Raw genomic sequence first — 22341 nt, forward strand, 5'->3', positions numbered from 1 at the left:
CGTGCCATGTGGGATCTTCCCAGACCAGGGCTCGAACCTGTGTCCCCCTGCATTAGCAGGCAGATTCTCACCACTGCACCACCAGGGAAGCCCGCAAGATGGATTCTTAACCACTGGGCCACCAGGGAAGTCCCAAGCCCCCACCTTCTAATGTCATTGTGTTGGACATTAGGAATTCAATATGAATTTGGGGCGGGGGGAGAGGCACAAACATTCAGACAATAGCAACTTCTCTGTTAGAGGGATGAGAGGGCCTGTGGCCATTACTGGGAAGCAAGAATCGTCAAAACATGAACATATTTATTCCTGAGCCAAACGCTTGGAAACTTAGCACCTGCTGAGAACACTAGCCTAGACCTTGTTGAGCCCATGTGTCTTCTGGTTAGTCTCTCAGTGCTTGTCTATGGCGGAAAATGTACCACCGACTGTTGGAAAGTGAAGTGGCAACGCTGGGAAAAGATGCAGGATTTTATCAGGTTGAGCAGGTGACCCCCAAGACCTCCTACGTCACATGTGAAACCACCAGTGGATGACTTCCTGTGGAATCAAGGCAGCTAGCAACTGAGAAGAGAAAGTTGCCAAGAGATGGTTCCCAACGTCAAAGCACGTCATAAGACAATGCTTTGAACAGCTACGGAGTAGGAGGGACCCATGGGAAAGCTAAGCAAGTCCTTGAGTATTTCCGCAAAGATCTCCATCACTGTGATTGGGCTGTGAAACGCAAACATATTGTGTAGTGCTTTTTCCAGTTTGGTGGGGAAAATGACGGCAAAACCCAGCACTTGATTCATCCTATGCATAAGAATTTGCATGGAGTTACAATTTTAACCTAAACTGTGTGTGTGTGTGTGTGTGTGTGTGTGTGTGTGTGTCTCATAATATATATATGTTATAATATATATGTATCACTACATTTATGCATATGTATATAGGTGCCTGTGTGTGTCTATAAACTTACTAGTGTCATTTGATATTTCTTTTTCCAGGGTAAAGTCCTAGCTACAATTTTTGCTTTTCATTATTTACTATGAAATTTTGCTGTTGGTTGTAAGTGGATTCAGTGGGTTGACTGGGCACCACTGTACACTAAGAACGAGGGCTTTCTTAAACCTCAAGAGCTGGGACTACTCAGGGTGCTTGTTTAGGAGGAAGATGCCCAGGCCCTCAGGGTGAGAAACAAGGGCAGAGGTGGAAGGAGGGGAGGTGGGGTTTGAGGCATTTTTAGGAAGCCCTACTGGTAGGGAACTTGTGCTTTGACTCAAGCAGACTTTACAAATGGAGAGACAGAATCTGCGTGGCCTCGGGATGAGCGGGAAAAACGCAACCTGCACAACAAGCCCAGGAATTCAACATCCCGTGGCCTCTGTTCCCTGGGGATTTCACTGGCCTGGAAAGAGACCAGAAAGCAGGAGGGACTCAGAAGCCTGCAGGGACCTCGGGCCCTGGAACCCACTTGCTTGTCTCTACAAAGGGCACCTCCTTATCTCAGGAATCTTTCATTACTTCTAATTCAACAAGTATCTTGAGGCAAATGCAATTTTGTTCCCATATTAGTGATCCCAGATTTTGGGTAACGGTCCAGAGCTTCCTACCTATATGATTTCCACCCCGCCCCCGCCACCCCCCCTCTATGTTTACCTAAGCATCTAACCAAGTTATCCCTAAGTTCCTATCATAAGAAATGAATCCCTTCTCCTGGGAGGACTTTGACTATTCCAGTAATTCCTTATCCTGAGAAATTAAGGATCATTTCTTCGAGCTAAACCAATTTGTCTTATGAGCTATCTTCTCATAACCAGGCGGTCCATGTGGAAATTAGTTTCACTCTCTTTCTATGCGGAAAGCTTTCACCCTGAAAAGACTGCTTTGCAAACACTCTCACACACAGAGGTATAAAACCTGGCCAGAAACCCTTCCTGGGATGATAAAAATGTCATCATCCCATGCATCTCTGAGATGAACAGTTCTAGCGGTCCTTCTTTCATGGTCATGTAAGATACTTTGTTTGGTTCCTCTGACCACATCAGGAGACAAAAAGATGGAAGGAGGTGCTCTAGCCAAGCACCGAGCATCTGAAGACCAGAGAAGGCTCTTAGCAGCATCCACCTGCACGTAGATGGGAGCCGCGTTTCCCGCTTTTTTTTTTTCTCTTATAAAGGATATTTCTTATTTGAAGTCACCCAGATTGTGACCTGCTGTTTGGTGACCACGGCCAACATAGCTCAGCTCCGTGCCATCGGGAGAGAGGGGTGACAGGCTGCACTGAGACCCACCCTCTAGGTTTACAAAAGACGAATCAACTATAGTTCAATTTAAAAAAAGGTGGTGGGGGGGACCGTTGGAGCCTGGTTCCTGGCTGGCTGTGGAGCTTGGCAGTCTGCTCCATTTTGCTGGAGACAAACGGACCAAGCGAGAAGCAGACTAGGCTTTGTCTGGGGCTCCCCTTCCAAGTACCCTCATCCACAGGGGACCTTGGAAACAGGGAATTACAAATGCAGCCGCCTACTGGCCTGGGACGGATTCAGACAAGCTCCTTTTTGTGTGGCTTATTCTTACTTGACCCTATCTGGATGACCTTTCGGAGCTAACATTTCAGTGGCCAACAGCATGAACACGGAGGGAGAGAGCAATTACAGCCACGATCCACTTCCTGAAAGCAGTCCAGCTGACTACAGTTTCAAAGGATCGAATCAGCACCTCTTTCAACCCCGGGGGTTCCAGCCCGTTCAGTAACGAGTGTCGGGGCAGAAATCTGGGATGAATAAATATCTTGTCTTTCTCCAAGGCAGCTCGGGGCCCATCCCATGCATCCCCTCATTGGCCAGTGTGACATCTTGTAAAGAAAGGAAGTAGGGACTTTATTCCTGCCAGAAAAAGGAGGCAAAGAGATGGCCGTGCCTCTTCTGTCACATGTGCCTTCCACTGGCCAGCACTGTTTTCTCATCACTAGGTTGTGGCATGGGGACAGGAGTGACAGACACAACAACACAAAACTCGTGTAATGTATTTGCCTCGTTCCCCAGGCTGGAGGTGGCAAGGTCAGCCACAGCAGAGCTGGGATGTGTGAAATTGCAGTCTGACCCGCCTGGTTACCCCTACTCATTCTGTAAGAAGGTGGGTGTGTTAAAATGTTCTGAACATAAGGGGAAGTCCAATAAATATTTGCTGGATTCTATTCACAGAAGTTGGGGTAGAGTCAGCTCTTTGCTTTCTTATGGTCTTCCTGAGAGGTCCATTCTGCAGAAGGGGGACATTTTATGTACATTCAAGAAATTATATGAAAAACAAGCACAAAAAAATGGAAGAATGGAAGGTAAGTCAGTGGTTTGCCATGAAACATCTTATAATGACTGACCTGGACCATTTTAAAAAATACATGATTTCATCACTGAGACTCAGCGCCCTTCACAGAAGGACCGCATGATACTGTGGACCACACTGAGTAGCTTCACAGCATGTGGGTAGAAGGTTCTAGAATATGGATCCAGGAGGAGTATTCAGTGGTTCTTTTCCAAGGCACTGGAGTCAGTAATACTGACCACAGGTACCTGTGGGCCCACAGGTAGCTCCTCCCAGGGAGGTGGTTGCTTTTCATGTTGCCACGATGCCTAAACTAGGTGGTTCAGTCAGCTCATGAAAGAAAAACTAAACTAGGTTATTGGCAGCCAAGGTGGAAACCAGAACATTGGGTGGCCAAACTCGTTGGTAACGCGTGGGCTCAGGCTTGCTCACCCTGGGCGTCAGGTTGGAAAACCTTTAGGAAGAGACAACACAGAGACGTCCGCTTCCATTCCCACCATGTGTCCTTGTGTCTCCTCCCAAACAAATAAAACAGTGTGTCCTTTCTACCTTCATGTGAGCTTCTCCACTGAGAAAATGGGTCTATTCACATTTGCATGCTCCAACATCATGTGGGAAATTTGCCAAGAGATTTTTCCACGAAGGATAAAGTAAACTCGTACCATTCTGGAGTGTGAGGCAAACCAGACCCCAGCACTTAGGCTCGGAGGGGCTTGGAGGCCTGTAGGAAACTGGGGTTTTGATCTTCTTAGTTCTGGGGGACCCATGCAGACAGAGGGAATACTCCAGAGAGACGGTCTGTCTCGTTCACAGCTGTGTCTCCAGTGACCTAGCACGGTGCCAGGCACATAGTAGCTGTTCAAAAAGCAACAGTTGAATGAATAAAATAATGAACGGAAAGCAAGCCCTAGCATGAGGTGACACTATGCCTCATGTATTGATGCGGGTCAGCGACAGATTTATGAAGCTGGATAATGACCAGAATTTGGAAATTGCAAGGCACAGCATGACAGTCTAAAGCCAGAAAGAACACAGGGAACTGGGAGAGACCCAGCAGGTGCATGAGTCTGAGCAGTGCCCCCAACCACTCTACGGGTCAGTCTAGGGAGACCGGTCTTGGAGGCCAGAGCGGAGAGAAGCAGGGGCAGCACTCTGGCTGGTAGCTCAGAGCAGGCCCGGAGGGAAGGATGTGCCTGTGGCTGGCCCAAACTGCCTTCATTTAAGAGAAGAGCTGTTTGCTTGGGCCTAAGGTTGGGAAAAAGAGTGCTGCCCTTAGTAAATCAGTGAGCGTCCCTATTAGAAGTGCCCAAATGATTGACTAGAGAATCGTCAGCCACTCCCCGCATGTTGCTTTACTTGTGTGCTGCAAGTTAAATGTCAAAATGTACCAAAATCTACCCAGCTCCGTCTCCTTCCATTTTTCATCAAAGAAGTATTTGACAAATGCATGTACTCTAACCACCGGGGAAGAGAGGAAAGTAAGAAATTTTCCTAAGGGCTCGGATGGAGAAGGGAAGCCTCAGCTCCGACAGAAAACATGCCTTTTACGGATTGTGTGTTACATTAAACAAGATGAAAATGTTTATGAGTACTTGCAGGCTGATATATCATGATGGAATCTTAAATTTACATAGACCTTCCTTCCAAACACTTCAGAAACCTAGCAGATGGGGAAACAGAGGCACCAGAACCCATGTGTTGAGAATCTTTGGAATGCACTGGAGAAAGAGCATATTGGCATGTCCAGGCTTTTTCCTTTTCTGACTTGTCTGTTCACTAAATAATAATGTAGAAAAAGCCTGCTGTAAGAAGTCATTTCAGTGGTCTCTTATTTCTTCAAATGCCATTGACTATAACTCTGAATAAGACAAAATCCTCATATAGCTTTAGTTATTTCCATCAGCCAACTGGTGCTTAGCACAAATACATTCAGATATTTACATTTTTTTAAAATTTATTTTATTTATTTATTTTGGCTGTGTTGGGTCTTTGTTGCTGCGCGCGGGCTTTCTCTAGTTGCGGCGAGTGGGGGCTACTCTTTGTTGCAGTGCGCAGGCTTCTCATTGCGGTGGCTTCTCTTGTTGCAGAGCATGGGCTCTAGGCACACGGGCTTCAGTAGTGGTGGCACGTGGGCTCAGTAGTTGTGGCACACGGGCCCTAGAGCACAGGCTCAGTAGTTGTGGCACATGGGCTTAGTTGCTCCACGGCGTGTGGGATCTTCCCGGACCAGGGCTTGAACCCGTGTCCCCTGCATTGGCAGGCAGATTCTTAACCACTGCTCCACCAGGGAAGCCCCAGATATTTACATTTTTAACAGAATCAATCAGCACATAGAATTGGTTGTAGATCTCCTAAAATTATACTTTAGGTAATTGTGGTTTATTTGAAAAGCTAATATAAAATTGTTTACATTTAATTTAAAATTAATTTAAAAATACAAAAAATCAATAGCTTTTTTTTCATACCAGCAATGATCACTTATAAGCAATAATGAAAAATTTCCATTTAAAATAACCCCAAATACAACATACCTAGGAAGAAATCCTAACAAGAGATGTATAGGATCTATATAAACAGAATCATAAAGTTTTTCAGAAGGATATAACAGGAAACTTGAATAAAGGAAGAGCTACCATGCTTCTGGGCAGGAAGATTGAATGTTTTGATGTTGTCAATTCTCCCCAAATCAGTTTAATGAAATTCCAATCAAAAGCCCCGCAGGATGCATTTGGAACCTGACAGAGTGATTCTAATGTTCATTTGCAAGAATAAAGAGTTGAGAATTGCCAAGAAAATTTTGAAAACGCAAACAGGAGAATTTGATGTACTAGGTATTACAACATACTATCTAGTTATAGTAGTCAAAATAGTGTGATACTGGGCAAATATGGGTGGAAAGGAATGGATAGCTTTAAAATTAACCTTAGTATATATGATATATATATATATTTTTTGCGGTACGCGGGCCTCTCACTGTTGTGGCCTCTCCCGTTGCGGAGCACAGGCTCTGGACTCGCAGGCTCAGCGGCCATGGCTCACGGGCCCAGCCGCTCCGCGGCATGTGGGATCTTCCTGGACCGGGGCACGAACCCGTGTCCCCTGCATCGGCAGGCGGACTCTCAACCACTGCGCCACCAGGGAAGCCCAGTATATATGATATTTTAACATTTGATTTCTTTTTTCTTTTCTTTTTCGACCGCACTGTGGTATGTGGGATCTTAATTCCCCTACCAGGGATTGAACCCGTGCCCCCTGCAGTGGAAGCATGGATTCCTAACCACTGGACCACCAGGGAATTCCTAGCATTTGATTTAAATCAGCATTTCAAATCCAAGGGGAAAGGATAGCTTAGTAAATAAATGGTGCTGGGACAGATGGTTAAGTATTCAGAAAAATCAGTTAAGTTATATTATCTCAGGCTATATGCCTAAATAAGTTCTAGATTAACTAAAGAGATAAATGTTAAAAATCTAATTATTCATAAGGATTCCACTGCACAAATAGCACTGACACAAAAATAGAAAAAATCAAAAACAAAATTGAAAGGAAAATATTGTATGAAAATATTTACCACTAATATGGCAGGTTAAGTGTTAACTTTCTTAATACATAAAAAAACTCATATAAACTATTAAAACCCCACTAAAATCTTTTAGAAAATAAAAATACCACAAACAGGCAATTGGTAGAAAAAGTGAAAATGGTGAATAGATGTGAAAAAATGCTCAACCATACTGGTGATCCAAGAAATAGAAACTAAGACAGTATTCAATTTTTTTTTTTTTTGCCTATGAAATTAACAATGATTAAAATATAGCTCTTATTCATAATTGATGAGTGTGAAGTGAAATAGACACTTTTATACACTTACGTTGAATGTATAATTGGTGCAATCTTTGTGGTGAGCAATTTGGCAACATCTCTTCAGAGCCTTAAAGATCCCTCTTTGTTTTTTGTGATTCCTAATGCAGAAATCTACTGTAACAAAATATTCTGAGATTGGACAAAGATCTAGATCACAGAATTATTTGTAATAATTTAAATTTTGAAAAAACTTAAATGTTCAAAAAATTATTCCCTAGTTGGATTGGGAAAGAAAAGAAGTCCTTCAAGGGGAGGGAAGAGGAAGGAGGGAATTCTAGAGAGAAAGAAGAGCATGGCTGGTGTCAGGGGTGCATGGTGGTTCAGTGCGTGGCTAATTTGGAGACTGTCATGTGCTCTGTCATGGCTGACGTGGGGCATGTGGGGGAGTAGGAAGGGTGAGGCTCAGAAGCACTTATGCAGTCATCTGTCGCCCTCATGAGAGTTTAAGATGTCAGGATTCTGTGTTGGTCACTTTTATATCCTCCCAAGTTCCTATTAGGTGCTTAATAAATGTCTGTTAGTTAATGAATAGATTTCTTTCAGGTGGTGAGTGGCTTTGAGTTCCATATTTTTGAGTTGTGGCGTTACTCTTTCACCGGTGAAGATCTAGCAAAGTCTCTTAGGAAGAAAGTTGATAAAGACTCTTCCTAAGTAACTCTACTGATTCACTTTTATGACATGCATTAAATGACATTTAAAAATAAATTTATTTGGACTTCAGTCAGTAGGGGGTGCACTGATGCTGGAAATTCCAATATTAATACAGACTAACACTTACTTATTAATCTTATGGTTCTTTATACTGGTTATGCTTTATCTCCTCTGTGCCCCTCTCCCCACTCTTCCCCTCCTCCCACAATTTTTCTATCACATACATACATTACTAGTAGATAAATATTGCCTCAGAACCACCAGTTACAAAACTGGGTTTTAAAAAGAGTTAATTCAATATTGCTATCTATTATAGTTGTTACTGGTAAGTGTGACATTTAAAAATATTAGTGCTATAAGGAAAAGAGTTTAAATTGTGCTTATCATTTACTCAGGACAAATTTTACATCAGAAAAGGTGGGAAAGTACTAGAAAAAAATGGAGGTGATATTTTAATGGTGCATGTGAACACTAATACTATAATTGGAACAAGAATAATAGTGACCTTTAGAGAAAGAATATTTCATAAAACATTCATTAAAAAAGAAGGAATTGACTTTTGAAACATTATTTTCTCAAAGTTCATCTTGAAACAGAATTAATAAAATTTTATGGTTTATTGAAATTTCAAAAAAAGGAAACTGTGGAGTTGTTAGAAGAATTGAGAGAAAAGTAAAATGAGGTTTGTATACGGTATTTTTGGTACAAAAAGGACTTGAATGGCATACTTAAAATTTGAAGACAATAGCTAAAAATATTGTACCAGAATAATGTCAAAATCAAAACATAAGAAATAGGAATCTGCATTTGATGGAAGACAAATGATCAATTATAGAATTCAAGAAGGCACGACCTGAATAGGAAAAGAGAGCTATTTGTGGTGGTGGGGAGTTTGGAAACTTGGAGATGGCTGCATTTCATTAAACAATGCTGTGCCCTTTTGGAATGATGATAGAGGGAACACCAGGGATCTTCTCTTCTTCGATTCCTTTAAAATGTTTATAAAGTGGCTTAAAACAAAGGAAAATAACAGTTATGAAAATGATCACTCAGGTGTGTCAAATTCAAACAAAAGTTTAAAAACTTTTGTAGAAGGAAAAAGAATGGAACTAAAAGAAAAGGAAAAACACCAAGTGGAACTCCCACTAAAAGGCAAAGATGCTCAAAGAGGATTCTAGTTCAGCATTGTGCTGCTCATGAATAACATACATATAAAAAGTCACACAGGCAACCTAAAATTAAAAGTTTCTATAATGATATAGCAATGATAAATACAGGAAAGCAAAGGTTGGAATAATAATTTCAAATAATTCAAGGTAAAAAATATTAAGTGAAATAAATGGGTGGTTATACAAAGATAAACATAGTACATACTTAAGATATAATAATTGTGAATTCATATGCACCAACTAACATAGCAACAAAACACAAAAAGCAAAGAATGTAAGAATTTCATGTAGAAACAAACAAAAATTCAGTTATAGGGGAGAATTAAATTCCTTATAACCAAAGCTATAACAAGTAAATTAGGCAAAATTCTGTACTCTATAAATGAGATATAATTTATTTTAGAATTACTTGAAGAACACTTATCAATCTTATCTCTTGCTAGTTTACAGAAAATTAAATGAATAAACTTCACCAGAGGTTTTACAGGCTACATTCTAACCAAAATACAACTAAAACTTAAAATTAGAAGTCCTCAGAATAAAGAAACAGAATTTCAAATTACTCTGATATTTTAAAATAATCTCCTAAAGAACAACTGGTAAGAGGGAAGAGATATGGGGACATATGTATATGTATAACTGATTCACTTTGTTATAAAGCAGAAACTAACACACCATTGTAAAGCAATTATACTCCAATAAAGATGTAAAAAAAAACACACACACACACAAAAAATACAACTGGTACAATGGGAAAATCAAGAACTCAATTAAAAGATAATTTAGAAAATAATAATGATAATACCCTGCATACCAAGATCAGTGCTTAGAAAAACATCAATAAAAGTTTTAAATGTTTTATTGCTAAAATTAAAAAGAGAAAGTAAATAAATTATTCAACTTAATATCTCAGAGAAGAAAAACAAAATGAAAGAAATAAAAGATAAAGTCATAAGTTGGAAAGCAATAAACAGAGTCAGCGAAAACAAGAGCTGATTTCTTGAAACTTTTATAATATAGAAAAAACTTCTGATAATTCTAATTAAGAAAAATGAAAGAACACTTAAAAATAGAAATTAGAAAGGAAATAGAAACTCTATTGAAATAAAACTATGAGAAATAAATATCTAAAGTATGCTACTGTATTTGTAATTCTCAAAGAAATTTCATGCAAAATAAAAATTTCTAAAGTTGATGCAAGACAAAGGCAATCTTTACAGATTGATAAGATAAGAGAAAATCAGAAAAGTCATCAAAGAACTATTACAATTTCATTAAAAAGGCTCTGAATATGAGTGAATTTTTAAAATATTTAAAAGATAGGTAACACTATGTTGCAAAGTGTGTTCTTGACTAGAAACACTTAATACATTACTGATAAGGATAAGCACTCCAAACAGTCAATGTCATAAATATAGATGGGGAAATCTTAAACAAAACCCTTCAAAAGGGCATTGCATTAGAAAGTAAAATGTACCCCCTGGAATTCAAGGATGGTTCAATTGCAAAATCTTGTAAGACACAGATGAGTTAAATGAAAATTTACATATGGTCATTTCCATAGATGCTAAAAAATAATTTGAAACACAGATTCCAGCTACATATTTTTTAAAAAAGGACTTAACAGGGGTGGGATAGAGAGGGTGGGAGGGAGGGAGATGCAAGAGGGAAGAGATATGGGGATGTATGTATATGTATAACTGATTCACTTTGTTAGAAAGCAGAAACTAACACACCATTGTAAAGCAATTATACTCCAATAAAGATGTTAAAAAAATAAAATAAAATAAAAAGACTTAACATATTATGAAACTTTTTTTTTAAATCAAGGGACAATGTTAAATCAATGAACAATCTTAGAGACATTTCTTTAAAAGCAGAATGAAATTAAGGTGCTGCCTTAGTTTAATATTGTTTTACTCTCTTCAATGAGTTAAGAACCAAAATTATGACATGAGAATAATACATATTGGGCCCATAGAGACAACATATTCAACTTCAGGTGATTAAAAATGTAAACAAACCTGCAAAAAGTTGCCAGATATAGAAGAAATGTGTAAAATCAATAATATTCTTGTGTAGCAGTATTAACATCTCTTTAATTATAACAAGAAATAAATTATAAAGAAAATTAATTATAAGTTTATTACTTAGGAATAAACTTAACAAGGAATAGATGTAGGAAAACAATGAAAAATTTACTGGAAAGTATAAAGGGAGATGATGGAATATAGAGCAGTGTGTTCTGGAAGAGAATAAGTTTTCTAAGAATGATAATCCTCTCCAAGTCCAACTAAAATCCCTAGAAGACGTTAAACAGAACAAACAGATGAAAACAACTGAAGTAAATAATTATAACATCATTAGGAAAGAATGGCCATAGGAACATATAAATAATTTAAGTAAGTGGAGTGTAGCCCAAATGGCAGAGGCGGATTTACCGTGAAGCTAATGAAGCTTATACTTCTGTGCCCTCTCTGTGCGGACTTTCCCAATGTCCTGGGAGGTGTTCTAGCAAAATGTGTTCTCATGGTCATATGTTTTTATTAACTTCACAAAAAGTAAATGTATTTTATGACCCCCGTCCCCAAAATTGTGTAAGCTCCAGATGCCACAATATTTGACTCTACCATGCCAGATATAAAATAATGTTATAAATATACAATAATTAACAGGTTACTCAAGTGGTGTAGAAAATTAAGTCATTTGAATAGAAAAAAAAGATAGAAATATTCCATTGCTATATAAAATGTAAATAGAGGAGAAAGCGTCACAAAAAATGTGATGAAAGAATGAATAACTGAATATATGGCATCGGGTAACAAACCAGGTGATGTTCAAAATATTAACAACAGTATGGAATGGGTATGTCTACCAGGTGCCACAGTACAGGTGGGTGTGAATTTAATATAGCCCTGGCTTAAATTAGGAAGTTGGGAAATACACTTTAGATCCGTATTCTCTACTATATTGAACTCCAGATGAATTAGTCTGTTAAATATAAGATATTTGATGCTAAACAGATATTTGGAAGAGTGATACAACTTTCTAAAGCAATAGAAGAAACCAAGCCTTTAACTATTAGACTGCAGACCACTTTTTTTTTTTTTTTGCCGTGCCATGCGGCATGTAGGATCTTAGTTCCCCAACCAGGGATCGACCCCTGCAGTGGGAGCGTGGAGTCCCAACCACTGGACCGCCAGGGAAGTTCCCTAGACCACTTTTATAAAATGAAAATTAACCACATAAAAAAGGAAACAACTATTTGGGGAAAAGATGTAGGAATCAAATATGACAAAGGGTTAATATCTAAAGAAGCCACTTCAATATACATCAGTAAAATTATGAGTCCAATAAACAAAGAGACAAAGTTCATAAGGAGACAATGTACAGAAGAGCAGACACATATGAAAAAGTGTTGGGCTTCCATGTGGATTAAGGAAATGCTAAATAATGTACAATAGGTGCTATTAAAACAGTTCACATTAGCAAAAATATTTAAAAAGATAATACCTGCTGCTAGTACAGCTGTAGTCGCACACAGTTAACTATGTATGTTACAGGCAGTACTTTTGAGCAGAAACGAAAGGAATATTGACAATACTGAAAGTAGAATAATAAAAATGTTTCTGCCTTTTAACTCCATAATCCCACATCTGAGGAAAAGCGTAGTACCTGAAGAGAATGTGGAATCTGAGTTGGAAATTCTAGGTTTGGATCCTGATTCTAATATTTGAAAGCTGAGTGATCCTCAGATTCCTCATCAGCAAAACTGGGATTCTCATTTGTACCTCAGAGGGTTTGAATGAGGGTTCGATGCAATTGTGCACGTCAGCTGATAAGCCCTGTGTTTCCGTGACATTTTGTACCTTTGTCCACAAGCCTCAGTTTCCTTATCTGTAACACGGCGATAATAATGTCTATCTCACAGACTTGTTGGGATAGTGAGGTCAGATAATGCATTCATTCATTCAGCGGCCAGGCTTGAGTAGTTACGGGGTGCTGACCAGTGCTGGCCACACTGGGGTGGACCAGACAAGCCCAATTAGCCATTCCGTGTCCAACTGGAGCTGAGTCCAGAGATGGGTTTGTCGCATGGCGATCACAGTGCAGGTCTCAACAAACAGGACCATACTGTAATTAATTAGCAGTTCTTACTGCACAGTACAGACCACACTCAGTGCTCCTCAGAGGAGCTTTCATATTTGCATTCCGTTTTTGTGCCCTCCACAAAGAACAAAGGCTTAAATTAATATTCCATCCATTGGATGGATGAATGCATGCATGCATATGTTTATAGGAGGGTAATTTGTTTTAATGAATAATCTGAAGTCACCTAGATGTCCAATACAAGAGGAGTGGATAAGCAAATGATGTTGTAATCACTTAGCAGAAGAGTTTGCAGCCATTAGAATGGAAAATTATGAGGGTCATGAAAGACAGGAAAATATTTGATATGATATTACAGATGGAACAAAAGCAGAATACAAAACAGCATATATTTCCCAATCACAACTATATGTCCAAAGTGAGATCAGATACTGAAAAACAAACATTTTGATTACGGTAGGGAGACACTGGTTGAATTTTTTAAATTCCTTTAATTACTTTAGCAATAGAATAATAATAACAATGAGAAAGAAAATGGCTGCTGTGCAGAGAGGAAAAAATAGGTGATTTTACTTAATTTTTGGTTGAGGTACAGCTTACGAAGAGTAAAGTGCTTGTAAGTGTTTTTACATGTGTTTTTTTTCTTTTTTCTTTTTTTTCCAGTACGCGGGCTTCTCACTGCTGTGGCCTCCTCGTTGCAGAGCACAGGCTCCGGACGCACAGGCTCCGGACGCGCAGGCTCAGCGGCCATGGCTCACGGGCTCAGCCGCTCCGCAACATGTGGGATCTTCCCAGACCGGGGCACGAACCCGTGTCCCCTGCATCGGCAAGCGGACTCTCAACCACTGTGCCATCAGGGAAGCCCAACATATGTATTTTTTTACATGTGCATACACCTGCTTAACCTTCACCCAGGTCATTTACAGAACATTAAAAATGCATGATTTTAAAAGGGAAAAGACGTTTTTTTGTGTGTACTGTGAGCGTGGACAGAAGACTAACGGATGGATGGTATTATTCTGCAGAAAAGGATCACTCTGTTCCTAATGAGAAGATGAAATGTTAGAATGAGTAAAACCAGCAGAATATCTAGAGCCCATTTTCAGAGGGAGTTCAGAAGTTAACAGTTTTTCCAAGGCAAACATTGTGAGCTGACTTTCCTTTCACATTAAAAGGCCCAAATGGAGGAAAGTCCCTCCATTTAGATGATTACGTATTAGAATGATTCCATACAGTATGCATAAGTACAAATCGGACACCACCCAAATAAGATGCAGAACCTTGGTTTTCCTTCCCGCAGGATAAACAAAGCAACACAGAAAAATCCAACTGGAAATACGACCCTCAAATGCAATCCCCCCCATTCCGGGACTGGGAAAAGAGAGGGACGTCAAGGAAGCAGTTTGGAAACCGGAAGCCTACGCCTGGCCTTTTTTTCTGCCCTCATCCTTCCCCCTGCGTCCCTGCAAAATGCGAATACATCCCTCGCACAGCCATCCTAACACCCTAACCGCAAACACTGACGCCTTCTACGGCTTCACAGCGTTTTCTTTTCGGTGGCTAATTTATCTGAAGTGTTGCTTGGCTGCCTTATCTTCCTCTCCCTGCACGGCCTCTGAAATTGCTTCAGCAGATCCTAACCTCTCTGGAGACGGGAGAGACAGGCACGCAGCTTAGTGCCGGACGGAGCGAGGCTCCGCGTCCGCGTGGGTGCCAAATGATGCTACATGATGGCAGCGTGAGTCACCGAGATTTAGGGCGAGAGTGTGGAGGAGGGTGTCGATGAAAAGGGCTCTGGCACCGCGGGAGACGAACGCAGGTCAGGAATCCTGACGTCAGGCTGGGCTTTAAAAATAGTGACACTCCACTGTGAATCAAAATGATGCTATGGGGGAAAAACCAAATGAAAGACGGAAGGTTACATGGCTTCGTAAAAGTAATTTATATTCGACCTCCAGACAAGCAAAAGTGACAAATCAGAATAGACTCAGAAGTGAAGTACTCAGAAACTTATCAAAAAGAGTTGGAGTGAACTTACTGTGTTCTGTACAATAACTGAAGATGATTCGAGAATCGAGAAGACTGAGATACCTGGCTCCCTCCCCCCTTGCAGTCACCTGGGCGCGTGGCCCTCCTGGCTTCTGCTTTAGGACGAATAACATGTCTCTCTTGGGTCCTTAAGAGAAAGAATTCAGGATGGGGTATCAATGGGTATGGATTACAGAGCCTGCATTGCTGAAGTTAACCCCAAAGAGGAAAGACCCTGGGTAGGTTTTAGGGTTACATGACGTGCCCAGACTTGAATAGCCCAGGTTGTTTACCTGTATATGCCTCGTATGCCAGATTCCCCCTGACTGAAGCAGGGCCAGCTTTAATTAGTATAATCAATTTTGCCTTTTGATGGAAAATAGAAATGTATTAGGAACTACTCCAAATTATCCCCCTCCTGGAAAGTCTCTGTGAATTCTGTATGATGTGGTTGTTAAACTCTGCAGTGAGTGATTCTGTACAAGCATATAATCACAAAAATAATATTTTTGACACACAGCTGGCATTTAACAAATTCCAAATAACTAGTCAGAACACATCAGTAATTCTAAATTTGAAAATCAATTCTGTGACATTAATAATAAAAACAATCACCTGTGGGAATTAGGTTGTTTGTTTTCTTTTAGTGATTCACAAGCCTGTGGTAATAAGTACAAAAATAGGATTTACCTACTGAATAAACAATGTTCTATTTATAAAAACCAAGCAAGGCCAGTAATTAAACCCTGTAGTTCTTTAAAGTTTAAACTTTCAGTCTTGGGCTTCCCTGGTGGCGCAGTTGTTGAGAGTCCGCCTGCCGATGCAGGGGACGCGGGTTCGAGCCCTGGTCCGGGAAGATCCCACATGCCGCGGAGCAACTAAGCCCGTGCGCCACAACTACTGAGCCTGCGCTCTAGGGCCCTCAGGCCACAACTACTGAAGCCCACGCGCCTAGAGCCCGTGCTCTGCAACAAGAGAAGCCACCACAATGAGAAGCCCGAGCACTGCAACAAACAGTAGCCCCCGCTCTCAGTAACGAGGGAAAACCCACGTGCAGCAGCAAAGACCCAGTGCAGCCAAAAATTAAATAAATGAATAAATAAATTTATTTTAAAAAATAGAGACAAATGTGGATGGATGAAAAGATGAAGTATTTAAAAATGAATTAGATTATATCCAAAAGCTTATAGTCCCGGCTACGATCTCCAACACAATGTTGACTAACTGTGGTCATGATAATCATCTATATCGTGCTCCCAACCATAGGAATGATGAGAGCTAAAGGGTTTTTTGTAGCGGTGCCCTTAAGATCTGGGCAATGTACTATCTGTAGGTTATCCCACAATAAAGAAGAAAAAGAAAATAAATATCCTAGGAGGTACTTTTACTTGGGTGTCAAACTGTTCCAAAGGGATCTAATCTCTGTCTTTTATTTTAAAAACGCTAAAATGCTCAATCTAATCTCTTTTCAGTTACTGAGAACTGCAGTTTTAGGATACTGATGGCTTTCCTAAATTATTAGTGACATCAGCTGTAAATAAAACAGGAAACAGTTGCTTGGAAACCGCAAAACTGATATAAAATTATTCTGATCAAAATATTTTAACTGAAATGTTATTGTTTCAAAATTTGGCAGTTGGTTTCTTGGTCTCACCATGATGCCAAGTACTGGTAAAAGTTAAATATTCAGTGTGTTATGGGGGCAGGGGTGGGGCTCAATTAACATAGACATGTTAAAACCTCTGCTACATGTCCAGGCTGCTACAAATGTCAGCAAACAGTTTAGTAATTGCTGTGATTGAAACTGGGCTGGGGGTGTCATTCAGCAATGATCTGACTCGATCGTCACTCTCTTTCTCAGTTCAGAGCGGAACCCAGAGGAAGCAAAAGGCCCTCCAATCCAGACAGGGGGGCGTCTTCATCTTTCAACCCTCTAACCCAAGAAGCAACAAAATTCTTCATTTATCGTTTTCATTAGAGACTCAAACACAGGATATCAAACTTGCAAAAAATTTTTTCACAGAAAAGATTTCGGGTGGCCATTTCATCACTTGTTTCAACAGCACTTTTTTCAATTTCCTCTTCCTTCCAGACACTGCTGTGGAGCGGCATTTAAATGGAAGATATACATTTCCCCCCAAACATCTTCAGCTACCTGACGGGAAACATGATGGCCTATTCTTTTAATTCGAGCAGGGTGTTTATTTCCTCGGTTTTCAACACTGTCTCCAGCGTTTCGATTTTCTGAGCGTTCAGAGGCTTCTACTGACTGATTCTCCCTCCTTAAAAGATTGTCAGGGCTGCTGCAGGCCTAGGACACTGACTCTGCAAATTGTCCTACTTTCACACAATAGACAGGCATTAGACACTTGCCTCCTGACGGGCACATTTTGCAGTCGATGTACCTCTGTGTACGGAAATCCCGTGGGAAGAATGTATACGGATGCTCTCAAGCACAAGTGGGCAAATCCAGCTAGCCCCCCGTTTCTGTGCAGTCCGTGAGCTGAGGATGGTTGTTATATTTTTAAATTGTTGGGAAAAAAATTAAAAGAATAATATGTTGTGACACATGACAATGATATGAGATTCAAATTTTATTGTCCATAATAAAGTTTCACTGGAATGGAGCCACTCATTCATTTGCATATCATCTACTGGATATTTCATGGTGCAGCCACAGACTGGAGTCATTGCTGCAGAGACCCTAAGGCTGGCAAAGCCTCAAATATTTACTATTTGGCCCTTTACAGAAAAAGATTGCCCACTGTTACAGATTAAATTATGCCCACCAACCCCCAAAGATGTTGAAGTCCTATTCCTGAGTCTGTAATCTTTGCAAGCAGGCTAAATATGAATTCCATAAATTCACAGAGGTCAAATTTTATGTCTCCGTATTTTTTTTCCCCATTGCACCAAATTTAGAACTGGGCATCTAGAACCTTCTCAGTAAATCTTTTGTTTGATTAAGAACTGGAGATTTGTTTGTTTTCGATAGATGTGCTCTAAACTAATGTAAAAAAAAGTTTATAAATGAAATCATTTACAAAAGAATCCCAAAGCCCGGTTATTTATTTAGTTAGTTATTTATGGCTGTGTTGGGTCTTCGTTGCTGCGCACGGGCTTTCTCTAGTTGCGGCGAGCGGGGACTACTCTTCTTGCAGTGCGTGGGCTTCTCATTGCGGTGGCTTCTCTTATTGTGGAGCACGGGCTCCAGGCGCACAGGCTTCAGTAGTTGTGGCTCGTGGGCTCTAGAGCGCAGGCTCAGTAGTTGTGGCGCAGGGGTTTAGTTGCTCCACGGCATGTGGGATCTTCCCGGACCAGGGCTCGAACCTGTGTCCCCTGCAGTGGCAGGCGGATTTTTAACCACTGTGCCAGCAGGGAAGTCCAGCCCTGTTGTTAAAGTGAATAAGTCACCCCTTAGCTTATCTTTCATTCACATCTTGATGTTCATTAACAGCTTATATTTGTATTGGAATGCCTTCCACGAATGATTTAAACATTTTAAAAAACTGTAACTAACTGTAGAACATAGGTGGGGAGAATTTATTGTTTATTCTCAATGGTAATTTTGTTCTCAACAAATATTAAAACTGAAACCCATTTTGAAAGCAGGTTTCGTTCCTTAAAATGTTTTTAAAAGGAGCCCCAAACATTTTTTTCCCTCGTTTTGTTGTTTGGGATATTAAAATGAAAAGCTGAAAGTTTCCCTGTGTCCTGGGATTCTACTGGGCAGTTCCACTGGTGAATGTTCTCAAAAATATTGGTAGAAAGAACATCGCATGCAGCCATCCTTGTTTTATCTTTTAAAAGAAAGCCTCTTTGTAAAAATTTTAATTTTTGAATAGGAAGCTATGAGAAGTTGGTTCAGGTGGGAGTTTAACTGTCAGTTCTTGATTCATTTGCTATTGGGAAAAATAGGTGCGTGTCACACGTGGGGAGTTTGCAGGTGCACAGAGGGGAGCCAGACATTACCAGGGAGCCTCAGGACCAAGACAGAGCCCGGGTCACTCCCAGTGGGAGGGAAGGCGAGACATATCTGTGGCATTGTGGAAATCAGACACTCTTAAGAACTTTTCCAGTGATCGGAAAAGGGCATGAGCACCTTTTGGTGGACGACATTTATGTTTTAAATGGAGAGTGAGTGTTTCCATTTGCTAGGGCTGCCATGAAAACGTACTACATGCTGAGTGGCTTAAACTGCAGAAATTTATTGTCTCCCAGTCGTGGAGTCTAGAAGTCCAAGGTGAAGATGTTGGCAGGGCTTCTAGACCATCCCCCTCTCCACCACGTAAGAAAGAGAAACCACTTCCAGGGACTGGCAGCCCGGTGCCGCTGACCAAGAAGAACTGCCTGGGGGCACGGTGGTTTCCGAATAAACCAGAGGGCAGGTACCAGGCTGTGGCAGGGACCGGAGCAGCCGGAGGATGGGGACATGCTAATGGCGGTGGGTGGGTTGGGGAGAGGGAGGGATGCAAAGCATTAATTAATAAGATGTGCAACTTCGAAGCCACCTTTTTTACTTTGCCCTAGGTTTTTACCCAGGTGATAAATCTTGTTGTTCCTCCTTCAAACTATCTTGCCCTTGGCTACCCAGGCTGAAGACCTCGGTTCCCATGACCCCTCCCTCTCCCTCACTTTCACCCACATTTATCCAGTCAGTTCCAAACTCTAATATGCAAGTAGCATCACTGCTGCAGCCACTGTGGAAGTTCAGAGACTTTAACAAAGATTTGGCCAAGGTCACACAGCTAATCGCTGGGAGGTCTACAGGCTCCAGACCCCACTGTTCTTCCCTGACAGCACGAGGTCTCCTCACTGGTCCACGAAGGGTTAAGCCAGCACAGCTCCCGGTCTACAGCAATGTTTTGTAAGTGTCTCCTGACCAAATGAAGAATAATATCTTTTCCTCTGATTCCACTTAGTAGCTTCTTCCGAACAAAATGTTTTCAGGCTTTGAGGACTGTCTTGTTGTTTGGTCACAGAGGGCCTGATCGTCCCCATTGTTTTTTGCTGCTGCCTTTAAGCGAAACAGGGCACAAATGGAATTTCACAGCAATCTTTGGAGTACATGGAATTGCTATTAGGAGTTCATAAATCTCTTTTTTGGGGAGGTGGGTGGGAGAGGTAAGGGCAGAGAAAGATGAGCTTAGGAAATACAATTCTTAGGTCAGGAAGCAATCATGATGGGTTTGCAACGGGTAAAGAGGAGGATCCAGTAGTTAATACCTTGAGTTTTGGACAGTAAGAGCGTGGGAAGGCTCCCGTGAATAGGTAATGACACTGATGAAACATACAGACACCAAATACAAACAAGTCACTTGGTAACGTAAATGCAAATGATAGACGCACTTCTCTACCGCTCGGTAACAAGTGAAGGGCAACTCAGATCAATTCAGAAACACTCTGCTGAAAAAGTGGACATCTTTTCCTCATGCACTCTGCCTAGAAAGCCTTGTTGTTTGACCCTATGAATTCGTAAGGAATAAGAATCAAAATCAAGCAGGTTTCAGTGAAGCAGTACGTCAATGTATCGCGTAAGGAAGATTGAAATGCATTAAAATACAAGGTCACATAAAATTCCCATTTCACTGCTTGACACACAGTACCACCCTACACAGTATGCATCTTACCTAATGTGGGTCCTCCAGATATGTGCTTTTATGCTTAAAATTCAGTATAAATTTACTAAATGTACTTTATTCCGATCAACTCGGTAGCTCTTCTGAGATAGAAAAACTTGCCAACTACCCTCCTAGCTCTTACACGCCAAGGGGAGAAAACAACTTTCAGAATTACCACGTTGAACTCTGATGCTACTCAAGAAAGTTACTGCTTAATTCTTCATCTCTTATGCAAACCGGGTGGCACAGGATTTCATTTTATCTTATTAAGTCAATTATCTGAAAAATAGACAGCAAATTACAATGTATACTGTTTTTTTCCCACTCTATAGAGAATCAAAATGTCACAGGTAGGTGGGATACAACAGAATTTAAAAAGTTTTCTGCTTATGAATGATACATAATTTCAAGTGACTCATAGGACTTGTTGAAATAAAGTATCCAACCTGGCTGACTCATAATAACACTGACACTGGAGTTTCAAATAGAGTTTCCATAATAACAAAAAAATTGACGTAACGTATGCATTGCAGAGAGCTAGCTTGACCATAGCAAATCACAAATTATCAGGCTATCAATCATTTAAACAAACAATACAACCCCAAGATAATGCACGTAATTACCTAACCCTGACCGGAAGTTCCATAGGAACCACTTTCATAACTTTAACAGAACGCAGTGGGATACACTGAAAAGCCTTTTTAAATGAAAGCTCTATTGTCAAGCGCTAATGAGAAAGTAAGACTCTTTATTCGCCTATAATTTTGAAAATGGCCTCATTTATTCTCCAAGAACATTCAAGACATTTTGGATAATTTAAGAATACTGTATTTCTTAAAAACATGGTGTGAGAAACGTCAACGTCTGGGAAGGAAAAATTTGGGGTGGCTTTATTTGTTTCATCTCCTTGTGCACCGACAGATCCTGAGGAGCTCATACAATGGGTTTTTCACTTTGGTGTCTTTTCAATGACAGGGTATTAGAACAGAAAAAATAGAGCCCTAAGTAATTAAGACTGATTCACACTTACCAGCGCACAACCATGTTCTACTTACTTCTACTGACTAATTATAACACCTTTGTGAAAAGTCAGATCTCCTCCATTTCGGTTTCCTGTTCCGATATGGAAGATGGAATTTTACTTTAGCAGCAAAACTTCAAAGGGGAAAACTTCAGAAACAGACTGAGTTCTCTTTGCACTGTCTTCGTTTATAAAAGAGGAGAGGGACTGATGGATTTATGTGAGTGAGGAACGTTAGCAGGTTAGCTTTTATTGAAGTCCTATATTCATATCATTCAGCTTCACTATCATTATAAACACTTTTTCCATGTGAAAGGGGCACCTGTTAATTTTTTCTCCCAACGGAAATTTCCATGGAGGAATTACAAAGTTCTGAGGAAATAGTAAGAATCCCCTAAGAGCTCATTATTTTAGACTTTTCTAGTGTTCTAACGTAGTCAGCTATTCATTCGACCAGTATTTATCTAATACCTATTATGTGTCCGCTAGAGAACAAAAATGAGATGGCACGGGTTTACCCTCTAGTGGGAGAGAAAGATTATTCCTAACAAGCAAACACTTTATTAACTACAAAGCA

The sequence above is a fragment of the Tursiops truncatus genome, chromosome 15 (genome assembly GCF_011762595.2).
Source record: "Tursiops truncatus isolate mTurTru1 chromosome 15, mTurTru1.mat.Y, whole genome shotgun sequence".
In the NCBI taxonomy this organism is placed as follows: Eukaryota; Metazoa; Chordata; class Mammalia; order Artiodactyla; family Delphinidae; genus Tursiops; species Tursiops truncatus.